Source organism: Triturus cristatus, chromosome 1_2, assembly GCF_964204655.1.
Source record: "Triturus cristatus chromosome 1_2, aTriCri1.1, whole genome shotgun sequence".
Taxonomy (NCBI): domain Eukaryota; kingdom Metazoa; phylum Chordata; class Amphibia; order Caudata; family Salamandridae; genus Triturus; species Triturus cristatus.
The window spans coordinates 480763553-480788207 of NC_140580.1; positions in this window are offsets into that span (position 1 = coordinate 480763553).

Here is a 24655-nt window from a genome sequence, read left to right on the forward strand (position 1 = left end):
TAATATCCCCACTCCAGTCTGTGCAGCAGTAGAGAAGTGTTGGACTTGGGAGGGGTAAAATGTACTATTCCCACTCCAGTCGGTGCAACAGTAGGAGAAGTGTTGGACTAAGAAGGGGTAACATTTAATATTGCCATTTCAGTCTGTGCAACAGTGGAGAAGTGTTGGACTGAGAAGGGGTAAAATGTATTATTCCTACTCCAGTCGGTGCAGCAATAGGGGAGACTTAGGAGGGGGTAAAGTTTACTTTTCTCACAACAGTCGGTGCAACAGCAGGGAAAGCGCTGGACTCAGAAGGGGAAATATTTGCAATTCCCACCCACTCCAGTCTTTGAAACATGTTGGGAAAGGGCTTCACTTCAAACACATACCTTATTTTGAAAAATTAATAATTTTTTTAAATAAAACTATTAATGTAAAATGAAATAATGATATATTTTTTACATAATTAACATAAGAAAAATGTTATTTAATATTTATTTCAATAAATTCCCACACTATAGTCCCACATACCTAGCAATGTACATTTAACATATAGCTGAAATTAAAATATTATAATAATTACATAATTAATTAATTAATAATAAATAAGGTATCCATAATCAATTATTATTTAATTGACTTCACACCCTATACTCCTACAAACCCAACAACCTGCCCCTAAAATATAAATTAACAAATGGTAATAATTACACAATTTACATAATTAACAACTATTTAATAATTTATCAATAATTAATTAAGTATTATTTAATTAACTTTCCGCCGTATACCCCTACAAACGCAACAACCCACACTTAATATATCATTTAAAAAAGTATAATAATTACATAATTTAATAATTAACTAACACTTATTGAATTAATAATGTATCAATAATTCATAATGAATCAATTATGAATACATTAATTCAAATTCAAATTAAAAAATAGCTTTATTTGATCTCAAAATAAATCATAAAAGCGCAAAATATAATACATACATACATTATGAACCATTTTTGTCAAATGCATGTAGCCTTAAAATACATCAGATCTGCATGGTTATAAGCCAGAGTTCCAGTTACACATAGATTTCCTAAATTTAATTTAAATTTTTTTTAAAAGAGCTACATGCTTTGTAATCATTTCATTATCCAGAGTTTGTAGGATTAAAAAAGCTACGCAATTTTGTCTTAAACCCAAAGTTTTTAGCACGGGTAATATAAGCCTTTTTCTAGGGTTAGAGTAAAACGTACAGAATAAAAGAACATGGAGCGTGGATTGGCTTGACACATCATCGCATGGGCAGGGATCCAGATTCCTAGACCAATCATTAAAAACAGGTAAACAAATAAGTCTATGGAAAATCCCCAAGTGGAAGCGTGTCAATAACATATGATCATAATTTCCTAGCACTTGGACCAAATATGTTTGAGTGCCGGGACATGATAACATCAACTGATTATCCATGACAGTGGATTTCACGCTCTCACTATGCCATCTTTTAGATTGTAAATAAGCTAGAAATTATGTTTTCAGTACCTTTCTTGAAATAGATCCCATACCGTCAGGTCTCTCAAAATATTCAGTGGGGCCATATCACTCAGTAATTGCTTGATATATCTAAACCAAGGGATAAGAAAAGCTGTGTCAAGCCTTAAACAATCCTTTGTAATATCACGATTAAAACTGGTCTCGGTTGTCACCCATACCTTGTCCAATAACTGAATGGGTTCAATTCTGACCAGGTCTGATACAAATGGTAGACCAAGCTCCAAACGGCAAATATAATTTGCAGTGGAACTCGGAACAGCTAGCAAATATCGTAGAAAAACATTTTCAGTCACTTGTAATTGCTTCACATCCGTAAAGCCCCAAATTCCTGCACCATACAAGGATGTCGTGAGGCACTTTATTTGTATTTAAGTAGCAATTCGGGGACTGGTCTACGACCTAACTTTCTTGTGAAATTTATCACAGCACCTGTAGCTCCTCAGAACAACAGTTTCCTAGCAAGAACTGCGGGGGGACCAAGACCCCTTGTTGTCAAAGTTAATCCCTAAATACGAAAACCTGTTAGTGCTTTCAATTTTTATATTGTTAATAAAAATGCCGCGACACTTAGCACTCTTCTTTCCATACTTCATAGAATAGGTTTTGGTAGTGTTCAAACTCAGTCCTCAGGATTGGATAAAAGAGGCAAAACTAGTTACAACTCTTTGTAGCCCTAATGGGGTTCTTGCCATTAAAACCGCATCATCTGCGTATAATAAAACTGGTACTGAACTATTATTAATACTTGGGAGATCCTGACAATGTTCTATTAAGAACTGGACAATGCCATTGATATATAAAGTAAAAAGAAAAGGGGCGCGCACACAACCCTGTCTCACTCCTTTTCTAATGGTGAACTTGGCTGTTCATTCACCCTGTTTTCCAAACTGAACTCTCACCCCTGCATCTTTATATAATTCTCTCATAAAATGTATAAGTGGAAGATCAACTCCCAGAATACCCCACAGCCTATTCACACAATCAAAAGCGGAACTAAGGTCCACAAATACCAATTAGAACCGTTCATCCTTGGCCTGTGTATCTTTACTTATCATAAGACTTAGGTTTAAACCATGTTCAGTGGTCCCAAGACCCGTTCGAAACCCATACTGTAATTTTGATAGGACACCAGCGTCATCTGCCCAATTTTGTAGCTTGTTTAGAATAACCCGTCCCATCACCTTAAGGAAACAATCCAAGAAGGAAATTGAGCGATAACATGTTGGATCATTTCCAACCCCCTTTTTGAAGATTGGGATCAATATTGAGTCGGACCATGAGGGAATCAGGTCTTGTTGACAACAGGTAACTAGGATGTTAGTTAATAGTGGGGCCCATAGAGGAAGGTTGGATTTATACACATCTACAGGGATTCCATCCCGTCCCGGAGTTTTACCCGGTACACTAGCATTAATAGCACATACTACCTCATCTAGAGAGAAACTTACATCTAGAGGGAGAAATTGGACCTGTGCATTCCTAGTAACGACGGATGGTGCTAAATCTAAATCTCTTGCAGTCTGGGCTTGGTTGTCATCATTATATATGAGAAGTGAAGTGTTGTACCTATCTATCCTCACTTATTGCAATTTCTGCCGATTAACTTTCCACCATATACCCCTACAAACTCAACAACCCACACCAAAAATATAACTTACAAAAATATTATTTTCACAATTTTCATACTTACGGGCTCATTCCAATGTCGGGCAGATGTACACCATAGTGGTCTGGATTGCACGACCTTAGGTCGGGGGTTCCGACCTCAGTATTAGGATGCCCTATTGGCAGTTGGAAACATCCATTTTATAATGGCAGCTTGTGTGGCGCGCAGAAAGGACTGCAGCTCAAGCTGCCATTATAAAATGGATGTTTTTAAACATCCCTGCACCGTGTGACAGCTCCATATCAGAGGACCAGGGGGTTAGGGGGCCCTGAGCGGGGCAAAGACACTTTCAGACAGCCTTTCCATGTCAGAAAGGCCAACATGAAAAGGTTGTCAGAAAGTGCCATCATAATCCCCATGGCAGGGCTGAGCTTGGTTCTGCTGTCGTTAGGGAATTATGGTGGTTTCCGATGCTCTGTAGCACGTCAGAATACCCCCGCATGTTTCAGTCTGGCTGCTGTAATCCTGAAATGACGGTTGCACTGAAACAGCTGGTCGGAGGCCTTCCGCCCAACATCCTAATCGGACCCTAAATATTCAAATACATGATAAATAATAATTAAAAAAATACAAATTAATTATACTTAATTAACTTCCCACACTGTACCCCTACAAACCTCACAACCAGTCAAAACACTATAAATTACTATTTTACAATTAAATTACATATATAAATAACTTAAATTTATAAACTATGTTAAACAAATTAACAACAATTAAATAAACTATATAAAAAATATACGATTAAAATATAATTTAAACACATAAAAAAACTTAAAAAACTATATTTCTTACTATAAAAATCATAATTTTTCTAAACAATATTTTTGCACACAATATTTCTGTGTCACGATATTAAAAATCTGATATTTCTGCAACTCGATATTTTTAACTCAATATTTTGTACGAATACCGAGAGATTGGAAGTGGGGGACTGAGTCCTTGGGTAGGATATTTGATTCTGGGCGCATCAAAATAGTTTTACTTCCATGACAAAAAGATACCTGGTTCTTATCATGGATAGCGTAGGTTATGTACCCCAGATAGAAAAATCCCAGGAAATCTTAGCCTGTTTTATAGTCTTTTTGTATCTAGCCCTAGTTTCTTGAATTTGAGTTTGAGAATCATTTTTAATGCTTTTTATCAAAGCAGATTTAGCTACTCTGCATTCCCTGTCATACCGGGTTTGAAAGTCATATCTGGGGATTGATTTAGTAAACAAGTTTTTCCTCAGTGTCTAAACCAACTATTGTGTAAACTCCTAACAAGTAGTGCAGGGAGATTTGAATCACTTAGAGTAGTTAAACCAGGGTTTAAGATATGGAATAGATGGCTAAGAGTAGTTTTATCACTAAAAATGGTAACCCAATTTACATTCCTCCTGTTACTTCTGGTGGTCGGGTCCCCATTAGGCAGACCAGAACCAGAAGCAGTAGGGCCGATGCTACCATGAAGGGTTAAGAGCAAGGGAAGATACCTACCTAGGGTGGACCTGCATGTCGATGAGGCTGACCATGAGTAGAGATCTAAAAGAAAGTAATCAATATTGTTCCTACAATTTCCCCCTCTATATGTGGGTATCCTGGTTATATCTGATTTGGTATGCCATTGCAAGCAATCAAGCAGCATGACAGAGAGGGTTCAAACATTTGTAGTACTGCTTTAGATTAACTTGCTATACAGGAGCTTTGTTGCTGTGGAAAACCCCATTGCTGGGCTTCCTCACCTGCTATGCCCCTAAGTAAAGCTGAGGCCTCACAGCATATGTTGAAAATCACCTCCAACTAAAATAGCCATATTTCTGCCGCCAATTGCTAAGCATTATCTAAGCTGTGCTATAACCACTGATTCTGCACTTTGCAAGGTTTTCCTTTTATAGATATTATATAAAAGTTTTTTACTATTCCATGAGCAACGTCTACCCCTAGGATGTCATGTGAGTTGAGACTTACCTGTTTAGGCCTCACTAATGTAGAGCTAATCCACATAACTAGGCCTCCAGAGGGTCTGCCAGAAACTGATCTCAGGGCCCAGATATGAACATCTTTGCAGTCATTCCTCCCAGAAGGCACAAGATCCTAGGTCTCTTGCAACATATTTATATCTACTTTGTCAATGTAGTCCCCTAGACCTCATTGGACAATTAGCCTCTTAGGTCCGCTATGTGCATTTTATTATTACTAGCTTAAAGGATCCCAGGAGACAGGCAACAGTCTGGTCAGCCTTGTCACCTTGGAGAAATGTTGAAATTGCCAGCGGGATACTAGCAGGAGGGGCAGTTGCATAACTTTCACCCTTGTCTAGGACTATCCTTAGATCAGGTTCATGGGCAGTGGGTGGACAAGTGTTAGCTGACTCAGTAACACCTTATACACTGTCCTGCATTGGTTTCTGTTGGGAACTATCCAAGTCATGCAGGGTAGTTGACTCTGGGACGCAACTGGTGCCCACAACAGTAAGTCAATGATCCTCAGCTAGAGAAGATAGTGGTGCAAAGAGATTGAAAGTTGTGATCTCCAGTGGCAGCTTCTTTTTTATCTATGTAGTTCGGGTCTCTGCAGTAAGTGCTATATAAGTAGGAGAGTGTCAAAAGCTGAATCATTTTTAGCTGGAACGGGCCCCTGTGAGTCTGGGACACCAAGCTATCTACTAGTCGTCAGCACCAATATTTATCAACAACACAATTCCTCATGAAAACCTTTTTGCCACAGCCCTGTCCACCCAACCCTGTGGGCCATCAAAATATCATTAACATGGCAAATTGGAAGTGTTTGTATATTCGATTTAGTGTTTTCCCAATGAGTAACATTGTTACTAAAATCAGCAGTTGTTTCTTCAGACCCAGAGGTAAGCGTGGGGACTTTGGCCAAAACAACCATGTAAGGGCATGCTGCCGGCAGGAGATTTAATGTAGAAGCAACAGCAGTTGGTCTCCTTCCTGAATGTTGGAGGCTCCCGTTTGGTGCAGATACTATATCCGTTTGGAAACCAGCTTTGGCAACCTCTAGTTGGGCCCTAAGGCCCTAAGTCCTGGACCCCCAGGTGCTGTAGGGTACACACCTAGACCAAGATTGGAAGGCGCAGTGGTGCTGCTAGTGCTGGCAGCATGGGGAGTGGCACTGGCCTCTCTCCCTTGCCTCAGGGTTGTGTCCTGATACTTCCCATCTTCTTGGATGTCCTTAGATTTCGCAAGTTGCAGCAGATTTGACTTGATGGAAGACAAACGGACAAAAGCAATCAGGATAGCCTCAAATTCAGCTTTAAGTGAATTGACCAAGCTCCCTGCCTTAAACTGGCCCTGCCGGGGAAAAGGCTCGGACGGGGGGGTCATGTTTGGGCTGAGTTGGTTTCGCTCTGGAATTGCCTGACCTCCTCCTATGTTTGCACGCTGAATTAGGGCTTTGTGAATCACTAGGTACTTGGAGTAAATCACTATCAGGTGGCTCAGTTGGCGCAGAAGCGGTTGAACTGCTAGTGTGCAACTGGTTGAGGGGGACATGCACCTGTGAGGATATCACGGAGCCAGGCTGGGCTACAGGCAATGATGAATCGCGGCCAGACGAAGGCTAAAGGCATTCTGTGCAAAGGGAGGCCTTCCCATTCAAGACAATCTGCACTCAGCTAACTCGATCTCTATAGACATTATGCCTACTGTCCAGGCATAAAGCCATCAATTGTAATTCGGGCAGGTACCGTGATATGTATTGATTTGCCTGGGGCAGCCTTTCTTTCCCCCTAGGTGCGAGTGCTGCCCTAGTATAAAGAACCCCAAGAAAACCCCAGGAGAATAAAAGAAGAAGACTATAGGGCTGGCATTGCAGATATCAGATGTCTGCCAGATACCTGCTACAGTCCATAGACCAATCCAATAGGGATTAGGTGGACAGCCGAGCCCAGCTTTCCCCAGGCGCCAGAGGCACTGCAGGAAATGTAATAGAGCTATATGCCATATGCTGCAGTGAAAGAGAAACACAGAGGCCCCCTTCTCTGAAACCAAGAACAAGGCAGTGACAGTGATCCTGGCTTGCTGGACACACGTCAGTTCAAAGAGGCACTAGTTCAAAGCAGTTCAGGGCATCTTGGGCAACAACTCCACACTTAAGCTCCAAACAACTGTGGACAGCTCTGGACAACTCCAACTGGGCATGTTCTAATAATTCTGCATCACTCCATGTGCAGGGCTAGCTTAATATCTTACCTCCATCCCAAGCAGGTAGCAGCCACCACCACCCACAGGCTGCAATCCAAACAAACATAGGAGCATGGCTATACTTTCTGCTTTTCCTCCTGTGCAGTGATAATCCAGCGTGAGCCCCAGGGCACCCTGTGTGGTGGTAGGCAGAGTTTGTCCCTTCAGAAGACCAGATCTGCTCCAGGCTCAGTATAGCGTGGGTAAACAAAGATGGGGGTCTCTTGAAGTCCTCCCTCTGGTAACCTAGCCTTAGCCCTAGTCAGCTGTCTCAGTTCACAAGCACATCAGCCGCTGTCCTACCACACACCTCCAACTCACTTGTAACCCTGAGAGAGTTGAGTGCAGTGATGGTGGTTTGTGAGTAGCACGACAATCTGAGCCAAGTAGGGGCCAGAAGAGACCTAGAGGGTCATTAGGATGGCGGGCGGACTTTGTCCGCCAGCCTGTCGGAGAATGAGACTGGCCGCCATCGGTGCGGGGGTCCCGTTGCAGACATTAGGATGCGCCCGCCACACTGACGGGCGCATCCTGCATTCCAGAGATTGCCACGGGTGGTGCTCTCAGCACAGCCCGCCGCAATGCCAGGAAGGCATGTCGTGCACTTCCATGCACAACGTGGCAGGCACCACGCAGTGCCTGCCATGTTGTGCATGGAACTGCAGGGGGTACCATAGGTACCCCCATGTGCCCCCCCACCCCCCAGAATCCCTGGGGGCCCGCTACGGACCCCCAATGGCAAAAACCGCCTACCTTTCTATGGCGGCATTGCCCCCACGGAAAGATACATCCCCGCATTCATGCTAATATGGATGGCGGTGTCTCCCTGACACCGCCACCATGTTAGCTGCTTTTCTACCCGGTCGACTCTGCGACCGGGCGGAAAACCTGCAGACGGTCTTTCTGTCCGCCGGGGTCCCCCCCCGCCATGGTAATGTGGCGGGGGAAATTTGGAAGCGGGCGGTGGTTTTAAGCGGGCGGATCGCCACCGCCATACGGGAGGTGGCGATCCACCCGCTATCCAAATGAGCCCCTAAGATAGGCCAGATGTCTAAAGAACCATGCACAGCCCTCCAGAGTTCGGGAAGACGTCCAGCAGCAATCTCCTCCAATGTAGTACAGTAATGCCCTTGCTTCCACAAATTCCCCGGCACATTTCCCAGCTTGAGTGGCAAGGATAGGGGGTAGGGAGTCTGACATAGAGGAGTGATTTGACATGGCGGTGGCGTTAGCTCCACTGCAACTAGCCTGTGGGTGGGCAGAAGCTCGGAAACCTAGGAGAGGAGCATGAGAGTGTATGTAGTTTTGCAGCAGGCTACCAGTCACTTATCAATCACTTCAGAGTGCTGTAGATGTGCTGAAGAGCATTTTCCATTGAGACTGCTGACTGTGGATCTGTTTTCAGAGTGGAATGGGCTCATTATGTCTCATGGTACCCACTCACTCTAGCTTTAGGCTTTCTGCACAGTGGAGCTAGTTACAATTTTTTGACAGTTCTAATTTTGATGACCAGTTCGGTCATTGTGTCTGAATATATTATTTTTCAGTAACCACCCACAGTTTACTATCAAAGACCCCAACCGAACATACAGTTTCCCATGTTATGAATATTATTATTCAGTATTATAATTAACATTTTTGTTCTGTGTGTGAGGTAAGCTAATATCAAACAATTGAAAGGTGTGGTAAGCTAGGAGCTGATATGGCCAACGATTATCAAGCTCCTTAAGGAGCACCGAAAGGCATATTGCATCCAATAGGTAATGTTAACAGTGGCAGAAGAAGGCACTTTGCCTGGCTGCACCATTCCTCCCAGTGCATACTGATAGATACAGTCCTCAATGGTGTTCCTACTCACATTTTTCAAGTACTTGCCACCCAGTATTGGCAAAGCAAGTGATGGATATCTTTGGAGGAGTCATGTGATTATTTTGTAAATGACAAGTATTTCACATGTAAGGGCATTTTTTACTAAGTGTAATGAAGACGCATTTGCATATGTGTCAGTACTTTGCAACAATGCTACTGCACTTAAAATGTTTTCCGTTTTATCCCACAATCAAAACATTTTCCCTAGGAGAAAGCCTTTCCTCTCTTCATCTTGAGCAATTTGGGGGGTGCTACCTTCCCGTTCCCACGCTTGGATATAGATTTACTGCTGACCAGTATCTGAACAGAAGGTTTGAAAGCATTTACTGTATGAACGTACCTTATATATGTTAATGAATAAACACAGAGTCTATTGAGTGTGTTCATTTATTTTACAAGGTACAAACACTACCAAACCAAAAGAACACAATTATTCACACGTAATATTACAGCTACATAAATCGCGTTTTGAGTTTAAATTCATATCTTACTAATGGCAGCCCTGAATTTGCATATGTAAAATGTAAAACAAGCCAGGTATTTGAATCTCGTCATTAGAGAATGTAAAGGTTTACGGAGAAACATCCTGCACCACAACAGAGAAAAAGAATCAACTGAAACACTTACTAGGTATTATACGAGTTAATTGTTCATCTAGAAATACAGCAAGTACATGTGGTTCTATATCACAATTTTCTTCACTTTGATAGCAAACATTATCTTCGAATCATGAGTACAATCGTGGACTTTACCATGGCAACAGTATATGCATATCCATCCACCTCAGATCCCGATCATACACAAATATGATTTCCTGTTCAGGGCCATAGCTGCCATTGGCGCAGGAGGAGCAGTGGCACCGGGGCCAAGCATCCTCAGAGGCCCATTGAACCCTGACAATTGCTGAATTTTGCTAACCCAACAGCAGTCAAAGCGACCATTTTCCTTGCTTGGTCCCGGCCCAGGGTATACCTGCTACACTATTGTTCATGTTTAAGGTTTTTATGTCAGGCATTTTAGTTCTGATCTCAGGATACTTCTCCCAGAAGTGTGTTTTCTGGGCGAATCCTCCTGAAGTACCATTACCTCATCATTGTGGTACATACATCTTGCTGAAATACACAATAAAGTTGCAGTGCGAGTTTTCCCTTATTGAATACACAGTTCTCTTCATTTATGGGTTTATCAGAATTATGCGGAGCTAGAAAATTTGCATTTTGAGTTGCAAACAAATATATAAAAAATTCAAATCACAAACACTTTTGTTAGTTTATATTGTAACTCTCAGGGGGTAATTCATTCAATAGCAATATGCCACCTACATCAGCCCTTTTGCTATTCATTGCTGTGTATTCATTAAGCCATACTTCACTCTGTACACTTTTGTTGCATTGATTACAGATATTTTTTGGTGCGTGAATGTTTTGGTTTCGCATACTTTGTTCTATGGTAGTAACTGTTCTTCAATTACTCATGGAAGCGTGAATTTCCAACTGTGAGAAAGTGTGTTATTAGCTGGGGTGTTTGGTGGTTCACACAAGGAACAATGGGGCTCATTACGATGTCGGGCAGACCCACGCCCGCCTGACACCATAGCGGTCTGGAACCGCCCGACCGTAGGTCGGCGGTTCCAACCTTTATATTAGGATGCATTCATTGTACTATGGTAGCTTGTGCAGCGGGCAGAAAAGGCTCGCAGCTTAAGCTGCCATAGTAAAATAAATGTTTAGAAACATCCGTGCACCCTGTGGGGTTCACTGACAAAATATCGATGTTAAAAATATAGAATGCAAAAATATCATCTCCCTATGCTTAAACAGGTAAGTACAAAAATATCAACAACAAAAAATAGCTTTGTATAAAATATAGTTGTACCAAATATCAAATTATATATGTATATATATATGATATAAAATAAAAAAATTACTATTCCCACTGCAGTTAGTGCAACAGTAGGGAAAGTGTTGAATAGCGTAGGGGTAGAAATTACTATTCCCACTTCAGTGAGCGTAACAGTAGGGAAAGTGTTGGATAGCGGAGGGGTAAAAAATACTATTCCCACTCCAGTTAGTGCAACAGTAGGGAAAGTGTTGGATAGCGTAGGGGTAGACATTACTATTCCCACTCCAGTGAGTGTAACAGTAGGGAAAGTGTTGGATAGTGGAGGGATAAAAATGACTATTTTTACTCCAGTCAGTGCAACTGTAGGGAAGGTGTTGGATAGCGTAGGGGTAAAAATTACTATTCCCATTCCAGTGAGTTCAACAGTAGGGAAAGTGTTGAACAGTGGACGGGTAAAAATTACTATTCCCACTCCAGTGAGTGCAACAGTAGGAAAAGTGTTGGACAGCGGAGGGGTAAAAATTACTATTCCGACTGCAATGAGTCCAGCAGTAGGAAAAGTGTTGGATAGCGGAGGTGTAAAAATGAGTATTCCCACTTCAGTTAGTGCAACAGTAGTGAAAGTGTTGGATAGCAGAGGGGTAAAAATTACTATTCCCACTCCAGTGAGTGCAACAGTAGAGAAAGTGTGGATAGTGGCAGGATAAAATGTATTATTCCCACTACAATAATTGTAAAAGTAGGGAAAGTGTTGGATAGCGGAGGGGTAAAAATTACTATTCCCACTCCAGTGAGTGCAACAGTAGGGAAAGTGTTGGATTGCAGAGGAGTAACAATTAATATTCTCACTCCAGTCAGTTCAAAATTATAAACAAACACAATTTTAACAACAATAAAAATATTTTAAAAAACAAAATAAAGTAAAAAATGTATAAATATGTTAAGAATTCAAATACAAATATATTTAATACTAAAACATGTAAAAAGAATTATAATGTTAAATATATATAACAAATACCTACAAAAATTATATTAAATAAAATAGAAAAAAATCCAAACAAATACATATTTGCCATTAAAAATTACAAAGAAATAAAAACATTAATTATTACATAAATTTACTTTTATTTCCTGCCCTATCACACACCACAATTCACAATCCACATCTACATTTTAAAACAAATGTACTTCCTCAACTAACATAATTATTTACCAATTAAAGAAACACCATTAATTAAAAAACAAATTGAAACTCATAAAAATTATTTACCTGCCCCCACTTTACCCCTATAATCCCCACACCCCACAGCTAAAATTAAACTGTGAAAAAATTAATTACACACTTAAAACGTATTTTCAATTAAAAGCGCCATTTTAAAGCGGTACGAGGATTTACCTTAATTATATAATGCGTGAATTATCAATTTTGGAAGTTTTGCTTCTTCTTTTTTATGCATCGGTTTTTGATCTAATCTTTATAATAGTAATGACAGTATTTTTAGTACAATTTTTGTACTTGTCGTTGTAATTTTTTGTTGTTTTACCTTTCCATCTTAAAAATGCCCTTTTAAAAATTTACTTATTGATAAATGAATCAATATTACGGTAAATCCTCGTACCGCTTTTACTTTCCATGACATGGAGTTGAAATAAATAACGTCGTAAACATGGCGCTGATGCAACACGCCAAATACTTCACTGGCAGGACACGCTGCAAGAGCTTGTCCCGTTATGGGAGGTGAGTACATAAAAAATAGGTTAGATTTTGTATCCTTGTGATTTTGTCAATGAGTTAGATGTGGCTTTGGACTGCATATTCTTAATAATAGATATGATTTTTATGATGATTTCGTAAATATTGTCAAGAAAATAATTAGGAATGGTTTTGAGTGGGCTTGGTAGTTGGCTTACTCTTTCAACGCTTTTGGTTGTTGAAATAATATTGTATTTATTTTGTACTAGATGACAATAGACGGGAAGCTTTCTTGATATGTATTGGATTTTGGATATAATGACATCACAGAACTGACAGTGTCAAGCATGATTTTCTCGAATTTTTGGTGAGTGGATGCCTTTACCCTTTGAGGGGAGATATAAATAATTGATATATGTGTAATATAATATCAGGATTGTAATTGATTGTGATTTCTGGTGTCTTATTTATCAATCCAGATCTTATGAATACGAGGAGTGTGTACATTATAATATTTGTGCAAGGTTAGTAGTGTTGAACTGAGAATGCTGTAGCATGTGAGTTTCTCTTGGTAATTCTTTGATTCAAACTTCTGATTCACGCTTTTTAATTCACGGTTGGCTACATTTGTCTTTGATTTTAAACTATATTGATGGATAATATGCTTTCTAGAGTAAGAATATGGCATGTATAATATATTTTCCTTATTTGGTGGTTGGTACTACACACACAATATGGGGATAGCTTTATATTTCTTGGTTTCCGTTTCTCATTTTCCTCTTTATGGTGGAGGTTAAATTAAACTTTACTAAATAAAGGGAGGTGATGATCAATGGATCGTATGTTTGATTTTACAGCCCTGAGGAAGTCATTTGGCAATTTACCATTGACGAAACACGTGTTGGCTGTTGGGTTGTACAAACTGAAAACTGAAAACGACAGTACATACGAATGTACAATTTCAAAACAGAATTGGTTGTACTATATGACGGAACTGTGAGCTAACAAGTCTCTGAGAGGAATTGCGGAACCTGAAAATAAAGACTTTGTTTACAACTTTTTTGGACATTACTACAGTTTTTTTTTTGTCCTCATTTGCCATATCCCTCATTCTCTGCGTACACCGACCACCTAGCGTGCCCACCGGTAGAAGACATGATTAATTCCTCAACCGAACCTAAGCACGATGACATATTGGTGGATGATGGTAAGCCAGAAGAGGAGACACATCCCGACTGGATTTTAATACCAGCTATAGGATCTAAATGGAGTAAAAACCGGAGATTGAAGACCCAAGATCCTTGGAGTTTATTTAGGCATAATCATTGGACCCGGGGGAAAAAAAAAAAAACCGCGGCGCCCTATCTACGATGAATCAAAATGTCCCAGAATGCTCGATTGCCTTTGTTGCCTGGCCTGGCTAAGTCCATCTTTGATGTCTCGATCAGGGACGTCAACCAGCCAGCATGCTGAGGCGCAGATAGGTCGACCCAGACTTTACAAATCTGTCTTCTAGCCAGAAGTATTGCATAGAATAAAAAGAGTCTGGCCTGGCCCGTAATATTGGAGTCTAAACCAAAAACTATTAATGGCAAGGTAAGAGTCAGGTTGGCATCTAGAATGGAATTCAGCGATGTTATTACTTCATCCCAAAACCGGGCGATAGAGGGGCAATCTTTGAACATATGAATATCCGATGCATTGGGAAGATTGCATTTATTACACTTTTTATTTTGCTGGTACTTTGAAAGCCTTAACGGGGAGAGGTAGGCCCGATGTACTGTGAAAAGATGATTCTGTCTAAACCATGCAGGTTTCACAATTTTGTATAGTATGGAAAAAGATTTAATCCAGTCCTCTTTGCAATGATAGTCCAGATCTTCTCCCCAAAGATCACCAGGGAGGGTGAAATCGCCATCAATATCTTCGAGCAAACTCCAGTACCACAAGTCAACCTCTTTACCCCCCCCTTTGCCGCTCTACCAGTAGTTGTTCCAAGTTGCTAATAGCCCCCAAAGGAACCCCTTTTTCGCCAAGGGCCCTGACCCAGCTTACAAGTTGTATATACTTAAATCTTGCCAATCCTGATCCAACCTTACCCTGCAAATCGTCCCAAGATATAATGTCACCTTCTAACAGAAGTTCCCCCCACCTTACAATGCCTGCATCCCTCAAAGGTGTGGCCAATCAGTCTTTCAGCCAGGCCGGTAGGCCTGGGGAGTCCCAAATTGGTGCATAGTTGGAATAGTAAGAGAGCCCCAGGTTCTTCCTAACCGATGCCCAGGCCTTAGCCAAAGATTTTAAGATTTTTAATTTCACCTTTTTGAAGAATTTTTGGTCTCCATATTTAAACAAAAATCCATCTAATGGTAGGTCCGCACCCACTAGCATTGCGTTATACATTTGCCCCAATGAGATATTAGATGGGGACTTCAAGAGCATCCTTGAATATGAAAACATAAAAGCCCATGCGTAATATTCTAGATCTGGAAGTGCCAGCCCCCCTTCTCTCTTCTCCTCCTCAGCTTTTTCTATGCAAGCCTGGTGGTTCTATAGTTCCAAATAAAGGAATTTATCTCTTTCTGACATCTGTTCAAGATTTTAGAGTCAAAAACCAAGGGGATAGTATTAAAGAGAAATATGTATTTGGGCAGGCTAGACATTTTAATGAGGTTTACCCTCCCAATGATAGAAAGTTGGAGATGGGCCCATGATTTTAAGAGCTTCCGACAATCCTTAAATACCCGATCCATATTGCTTTGTGCGATATTTTCAATATCTTGTGTTATCCAAATGCCAAGGTATCTCATAGAGGAAGTCGTCTTCAGATGTTCACTGGCGATGTTCCATGCCATAATTTCTGTTTTTCCAGGGTTGATTTCATACCCAGAAAAGCGGCCAAATTCCTCAGCCCTTTTAATAACCGTTGGGAATGCTAGACCCGGGTCAGATGTTAAAATAAGAATATCATCTGCATACAAAGCGACCCTCCTCTCCCACCCCTCAAATCTAAATGGTGGAATATTCACGTCAGTTCTCAGGACCTGCGCAAAAGGTTCTATATACAGATCGAAGAGTAAGGGAGAGAGAGGGCAGCCCTGCCTAGTACCTCTCATAATAGTAAAAGGCTCTGTTAAGACTCCATTGATTAATAATCTAGCTGATGGTGCCCCGTACAACAGAGAGATAGTACGGCAAAAAAATTCCCCAAAGTTAAATTTCTTCAGAACCGCGTCCAGGTAACTCCAATTAACCCTGTCAAACGCTTTGGTAGCATCCAACGTAAGGGTTGCCAAGGGGATGGAAAAAGTGGTGGCGATATCAATTGCGCCAACCAGCTCCCTTGTCAACTCAGCCAGTTGTCGCCCCTTAATAAATCCCTTCTGATCTTGGTGTATAATAGACCCAATTACACTCCCTAGTCTTGCTGACAAGATGGTTGCAAAGATTTTATAATCACTATTGAGGAGTGAGATTGGCCGATATGAACCGCACTCGCACGGGTTTTTACCTGGCTTGAGTATCAGCACAATGATTGCCTCGTTCCATGACTTAGGAGGAGTCTTGCCCTTGATCAAGATCTCATTAAAGAGGGCCGTAAGCGTTGAAACCAAGGTTGGTGAAAGCGCCCGGAAGATCTCACCAGGTAAGCCATCGGGACCTGCTGCCTTCCCCTTTTTAAGTGAGTCTATGGCTGTGATGACTTCAGCCTCTGAGATTTCCTTCTCCAAATATTTGCTTTGAATCTCAGTGAAAGTTGGCAGAGGTATTTTCCACAACCAAAGAACTCTTGCATCTTGGTCCTCAACGATGTCCTCTTTATAGATGTCTCTAAAAAATTCCAGGAAAGCGTTGCCTATGTCTGAATTAGAGGATCTAAGGTCTGTCTCGCCTTCCACTTTTATCTCTCTAATATAGTTTTTAGCCTGATCTGCTTTCACTTTCCAGGCCAGCAACTTTCCTGCAACTTCCCCTAACTCAAACTGGGCAAGTTTACTCACCTCCCACCTCCTTGTAACTCTCTCTTGAAGGATAAATTCCATCTGATTCTTAAGATCCAAAAGCCTATCTTGCTCAGCAACTGAACCCATAGAGAGGCCAAGATTTTGTTCTATTACCTTCATCTCAGATTCTAAAGCTGTGAGCTTCTCCCTATATATCTTCCGCCTATAAGAGGCTCTGTTAGTAATGACGCCTCTAAGAAATGCTTTCAGTGCCTCCCACACCATAGTTATTACAGCAGAATCCAGATTTATCTCCAAAAAGATTTTACTTTCATCTGCTAAATGCTTGATTTCATCATCATCTAGTAATATCGTACGATCGAAAGACCACGTAGCATATCTAGGCTGCTGATCACCTCTTAAAGAAAATGAAATGGCCGAATGATCAGACAAGTGAGACGGGAGATAGTCTATTGAAATCAACGAACTATTACGTGAAAAACTAAATAATGCATAATCTATTCTGGATTTATGCTTATATTTAAAGTTCCGGAAGGAAACCCCCAGTTTATTTCCCGATCGCTCTCTCCAAATATCTGCTAGCCCCAACTGCGTCATAATTGAGATCAATGTTTGTCTAGAATTAGATAGAACTTGGGCTCTGGAACTACTTGATTTATCTAGTTTGGTATTGATGACAATATTGAAATCTCCCATCCATATTATAGGGTCCTGATATGTAACCAGATGGTTTCTTATACAATCCAGATAATAAGGATCATTTTGATTGGGCCCATAATATCCTACTAGTATGTAGACCCGCCCATATACCAAGATACGAGTTATAATCCACCTACCACTTTGATCTTCTTTATGACCCAAAATTTGCACTTTCACTGATTTTTTAAAGATGATAATAATCCCTCGTATGTTTGCATTGTGGTCCGTGGATATAAATGTATCGATCCATCTCTGTTTTCCCAAAATTTCAGAGGCTTCAGTCCTAAGAAGATGTGATTCCTGAATGACAATAATCTGCGCGGGGGAATCTCTCAAATACTGGAAAATACGATCTCTTCTGCTCCTCACGCGCAGACCATTAACATTCCAGGATAAATACTGTACAACAGCCATGACCACAAGTAGCTACCCACCACCACCCAAGCACACTAACCATCCCTTCCATATAACTTGCAGTGGACAAATGAGGATTATTTGAGATTTCAGCCAAATTTGGGGACATCTTAGTCTTAAAGAGATGTGACAAATGAGAATTTTTTGATTTGATCCCATCACCAACCCCCCTTTCCCGCCACCCCCCCCTGGAAAACCCTCCCTTACTTTCTCTGACCTGTTGGACTGTCAGATTTGCGTCCTTGAGCAGTACCCTCGTCCACCGCTGCATGATCCAAAAACTACCCTTCTGATTCCCCATAAAAGATGCCATCAAAGGGAAGAACTTAGAATGAAGAATAAGATATCTTCCTCCTTTTTTTTATTTATTTATATATATATATATATTTTTTGGTTTTTTTATTTCTTTTTTTTAGTTAATTTTCTTTTTTTTTTTTTCCCCTTACCCATCTTTCCCCCTTTTTTTTTTTTTTTTTTTTTACTTTCCCTTCATAATTATTCATGATTATCCCTCCTATAGGAGGAACTATAACCATAACTCAAAAATGGTGATAACTCGAGATTCAAGATTCAAGCTCCTAGCTTCGCCCTTGAGAGCTCCTTAGAGTATCGTTCAGCCATGCATCTGCCTCCTGGGGAGATCTAAAATTAAGCATTTTATTATTGTACATCACCCGCAAAAAGGCAGGAAATCTCATCTGTACCGTAGCTCCCAATGATCGGAATTTTTCCATTCTTTGGCCAAGCTCCCACTGACGGTCCAGAGTAGTTTTGGAGAGGTCCGATCGCACCTCGAAGGAGAACTCAGGACCCTTGACCGACTCCTCTTTTAACGCCAAATTTAATAGCTTCTCCTTTAGGGCGTAAGTCTGAAAGTTAATCAAAATTTTCCTTGGTTTGTCTCTTCCTGGTTTTAACCGGAATGGGTCCCCAGGGATCCGCTGTATATCTTTCTCTAAAGTCTCCACATCCTCATCGAAAACCAAAGAGGCTTTTAGCAAGTTGATCACAAAGGACTTAATATCCCCTCCTTCCTTTCCCTCCGGAATTTTTAGGAGACGGAGATTGTTCCGACGCGAAAAATTCTCGAGAGACTCAACCCTTTCTTTCAAGACAAGCCCCTCTCTCTGTAAGGAGTGGATTTTATCCTCGGCTTTCTCCATGCCCAATTTCAAGACCTCAACAGAGGTCTCCAGATTCTCAATCCGCCCTACAAGATCATCAACTTTTTTTTCCAGTGATTCGCACGTGGCTCTTATTTCCGCCTGAGTAAGCTTAGAGGTTGAGAAATCAGATCTAATCTCCTCCCTCATATCTGCTAGTATTTGTGCAAGTTCCCCCAGTGTGCTCGGATCAGAGCCAGTCTCCATAACCTTCAATGTCGCACCCCCACTGCTTGCCTCCGCCACTCCGGTACTAACTTTTTGGGGGATGGGTGCTTGTTCACCACAAGCAGAAGGCCTTATATCGGATATGTCAGACATAGGGTCGGGAGAAGGGTCAACAAAAGGTGGCAAGGTATCCTTACTAGCACAGATCTCCAAAACCTGAGGTAGGACCTTGAAGAAGGAGCGCAGAGAGGGAGTTGTTCGAACTATATTGCTCTGTTGTTTCTTTTCCCCCTTCTGTAAGGAATTTCTCCCTCTAACGTGCTTCTGTACTTCCTTATCCTCTCCCTCCTGACTCCGACTTGCCCTTCTATTCTTTAGCTCCCCCTCGCCTATCGGGATACACCTTCTGGCTTCTTCCAATTCAAGTTGTTCACTATCCCTCTTGACCACCCTTGCCAAAACTGCGACTTTCTCTTTTTTGCTAAGAGTCTGCTTACGAAATATGCTTCTGTCCCCTTTAAATATTTTCTTCCCTTTATCGGTTTGTTTACTTTTAACAGACTTATCAGGGGTATTGTGAGCCTCCTCTGCACCATCCGTATGTATCAGAGTCTTACCTTCTGTAGCTTCTGGGACCCTGCCGGAGCTCCGACTTACTTCCTTACTGACTGGGGCTGATGACTCTTCGACTTGATTGCAGTCGACTTGATTGCAGTCCTCCCCGGCCTCATCCATGCAGTGCTTTCGACGTCTGACAGCGTTTAGCCCTCCTGCGGGGCCGCCGAAGCTCCGTCTCAAAAATCCACGAGCCGCCACCGCGCGGCACGTCTTAGCTCCACGGCTGCCCGACTCCACCTTAGCAGACAGGGGGAGAGAAGTGGCCTCTCCCCGACACACATCCACAGAACGCCGGAGCAAACCGGAGGGAAACAAACTTCAAAAGAAAAGCTCCCGTCAAATGTGACACACCAAGCCCGCCGTGAAAACGGGGAAACGAGGAAACGGGTCAGGAAGAATCAGGAAAGCATTCGTAAAGAGGTACTGCTCGGAAACGCGCGACCTGCGCTAACCCGCGGCCGCCATGTTTTCCCAGAAATCACACCTCCGACATTACTACAGTTTTAATTTGGAGTTTGATTTCTCTTTGTAGTATAAGGACATATAATTTGATATTGCTCAGGGAACAATCTGTTTAGTCTTAACAATTGTTTTGCAATTGTATAGTTTCAGCTTGGGGTGGTGGCTGTTTGCATTTCCCTTTGATGCAATTAATGTGAATACAGTCAGTTACTGTAATCAATAGACGGTGCGCAACAGAGACCTCACTACCCTTCTATTTGATTTAATTAATATTAATGATCAACTCATTTTTAATTAATTAAACAAAAATTACTTCCTACCCTTTACCCCTATAAACCCCACAACCCACACATAAAATTAAGTACACAAATTCCATATTTAATTTTCAAGTAGTTAATTAATAATAATTAACAACTAATTATTAATTAATTAAACATAAATTACTTCCCAACCTTTACCCCTATAGCCGCCACAACGCACACCTTAATTTAATCACACAATTACCATAATTAACTATCAATTAATTAATTAATATTAATTAACTAATGATTAATTAATTAAACATAAATTACTTCTCACCCTTTACCCCTATAAACCCAACAACCCACAACTAAAATTAATTGCACAATTTCCGTAATTAGTTTTCTATCAATTCATTAATATTAATTAAGAACTAATTAATAATTAATAAAAAATAAACTACTTCCCACCCTTTACCCCTATAAACCTCACACACCGCACTCGAAATGCAGTGGGCAGACTGCAGACACAGATGTCAGTGTGATCAACAACGACGTCTCATCAGTGTCGGTCCCACCGACATCATAATGAGGCCAAATGTCAGTATCCTTGTTAACAATGTCACTAACCTTGTTTGGTCCAGTGAAGGGTTTACTAATTTAAACCTGAGCTCAACCCCTTGTAGCTATGGCACAGAGTAGACAGGCTTAACTTTAGAAAATTGTGTAGCGCATTTAGAAATACCAAAACAGTTCAAAAGTCAAGAACAGAACACAATGAACATCCCACTTCTATATATGCAAATAAAGAATATTTCAATGAAATGAAGATGACCCCAAAACAATAAAACTCCAAAAAGGAGAGTTGAGGATATGAATTTTTAAAGTTTTAATGCAATACAGCACTATAAAAAACACAAGGCACCAATCCCAAGTAGCCGGTTGCACTAGACTAGGACAAAGGTGGTGACCCTTTGTCAGTATTTTATGCTTTGCATGACAAATAGATTCAATTGCACCGGAAGCATATGTATATAGAGTGTGTTTTTTTCACATTAAGGTTGACCGCAGTGTGTAAATGTCGTTCATGTCAAGTGAAATGTTTCTCTACCTGCTGTATAATGTTTTCCTTTCTCTGGTTTCAGGAGCCAAGCTGAAGACCTAAGTGTTTATCACATTGTTTCAATATGTTTTAGTTTCTGTGTGAATGTTTATATTTATGTGTCCTTTGAGAGCTGAAAGATTAACCCCTCCACCTACTCAAAAAACACAACATGCTGACCAAACTTTAATATCCTACTACAAGGTATCTGTTGAAGGTCATGCAGCAGAGACTTCCATTGTGTGATGACTGGCAAGAAGGCTGATATTAGCTTATCGTGAAATGTTTAATCCTGATTGGTTATCTTTATGGGAACCGTAGGGAGTTGGTCCAAACTGTAAAGAATTGTCCTGGTTTAATTGTGCAATGCTGAGTTCGTGAAATTCAAATGCCCTTTTCCACTCTCCTCAGAGGAGATGCTTCTTTGCTCTTTCCATAAAGAGTTCGACTCCTGGGCAAATTTAATCTCATTTACCTGACTGAATAATTCCCATTTGAATCTGCCTTTAGAGGCTTTACATGCTGATTCATCCTGCCTGACTTCTCTCGCAAATGTCCCTATTCCACTAGCTTGGCATATTAGGGAACTTCATGGGAAGCTGAGCCTGCCCGATTTGCAAATGTAAGCAGTTTGTCTTTGTATTTTCTATTTTGAAATGATTTTAATTAAATATATTAACTGATATATTATTGCGTTGACTATTGATTTTTGAAAACATCTAATGATCTGAGTTTGTAACTTTGCTAATAAAACTTTATGATTTGCAAATCTACAACTCTGTCATAATTGTGGGGTCTAATGTTCTTCATTGTAGTTCATGTATTGTTGATTGTTGAGTCACGGCTCAGTCCAGGAAGCTGTTGACATCGATCGCAGGCTGCTCGGCATCAGGCTTGGTGAAGATTGCTATCTTTGGACTAAGGACCTTATTACGACTTTGGCAATCTTCCTATGGGACCTCTATGGCCTTGGTGAGCCTGCCTGCTGGATTATTAGTTTATGCAACAGCGGGCAGTGCAGCGGTGGTCTCACGGCGGAAGCTGTGTTAGACTCTTAGGAGACCCTTAACAGCATACCTCTGCAGTGAGAGTGGCTGCAAAACGTTCCTGCATGGTGTGGCATGCACAATGGTGCACATGCTACACCGCCCAGGAACTAGGGAACAACATGTGCATCCCCACATGCATCCCCAGGACTAGATTCGGTCAGTGCATTGTATTTAAAAAGCTGGACATGTATTTTCATGTAATACATTTCCTGTTGGTGAAAAATTCACAAATAGTTTTTTCACAACTGTGAGGCCTTCCTCTACCATGAGATCACATAGGGATACCTTATTAGATTTAATAAGTGCTAAAGTTTGTTGGAAGAAGGGAGAAATGTCATGATTGGTGTCTGAGGAACTGAAATTTTAGACCCTCTTTAATGTTAAAGTTGAATTTTTAGTCACAATTCTAAAAATTTCAGTTTTAGAATGTTGGCATTTACTTGCCCTAACCATTTGGTGCTTGCAGCCTGTTTCATGGGTCTCATAACTAGTTGTAGTTGGTCTTTTTGTATTGCTCCCTAACAATATCCAAATGGAGGGTCTGGGTGTTGGCTGTATGGACCATCCTGACTTGATGGGTGGCAGAGCTGTCACCTTTCACATTTGCACTTAAAAAATACTGGCTCTGCACACTTACAAAGGACTTCACAGCCTAGCCTATTATGCTCCCAGACAGACTGAGACCAGAGCTGGGAGGCAGGAAGTTTCAGACACCTCTGTGATGAGAAAACTCCAGAAGTTTCTTCCACTTCAACTAGGGTACCGGATAGAAAAATGAACCCTCAAACCTGCTGCTCAGAACACTTAACATGTAGATACTGTAGAAGAAGGACTGCCCTTCTGCCAGTGGATTCCCCTGCTGCCTAAGATTTGTCCTGCTGCCTGAGAAGAAAGACTAGACCTGCACCCTCCATCCCAGGCTGAAGTGACTGAAAGGTTCAGCTGATTGACCTCCTGTTCTAAATTACAGGGACCTGCAACCGGACCTGCCTGAACCCTTCATGAGCCCTGCTGACCTCTACTGAATTGATTTCATGATATTCAAGAGGTGTCTGCCAGGTCCGGGACTCTTGTTGTGGCATCAGTTGAGCTCCTTCTTAAAGAAAAGTAGAAATCCTGATGTTTTGGGCTCTTCAAGACCGTGAACTGACCTGCTTTCACCAAGATCTTGCCACCCATGGCGACCACCATCGTGAAGCTTCTGTAAACCCGGCACTAGAGCATCCACCAGCAATGGCCGGCAGCACAAGATCTGTACTTCGTGCTACAGAAACCGCCAGCGGCGTCCAGCAGTGTGAGATCTGCTCTTCATGCTACAGCATCAACAGCCCGTGGTGACAACCAACTCAAATCTCAAGAAAGAACCAACCATGATACCCAATAAGATATTCACACTATGGCGATCACCATCTACAATGCCAGGCCTGCTCTTCACGCTACAGTGACAACCATCCTTGACACTCTCCCTGCTCCTCGTGGCCTCCTCCACTACAAATGCAACTCTTTGCAAGGTAACTTCTTCAGCAGGACTAACCTGGCCCCAGTATCTTGCCCATGCTTCATTGCAGTCGGCCAAACTTGTGACTTTTACCGGCTCTCACAAGACCAGGTACCTGCGAGTGACACTTTGTGGTTTTAGGCACTATAGTTACCTGAAATCTTTGAAATTGCATATCTCTCCAGTTCTACAGATTGGAATGTTATCATTTTAACATCAAATAATTTTTTATCTTTGCTTTATTTTTTACATTGGAATGGGATTTTTCTTGTGTTGTGTTTGTGTGCAGGAGACTTTCTTTACACATTGCCTCTAACTTAAGCCTGGCTGCTTTTGTTATAAGCTACCAGAGTCAAGCACAGGATAATTTAGTGACTATTGGAGACTTACCCTAACAAGGAGTGTGACATTTTGCTTGAGAAGGTCTCACACCTCCTCAACCAACAACCCAATTTCTCATAACTGTTAATTTTGATTTTATTTA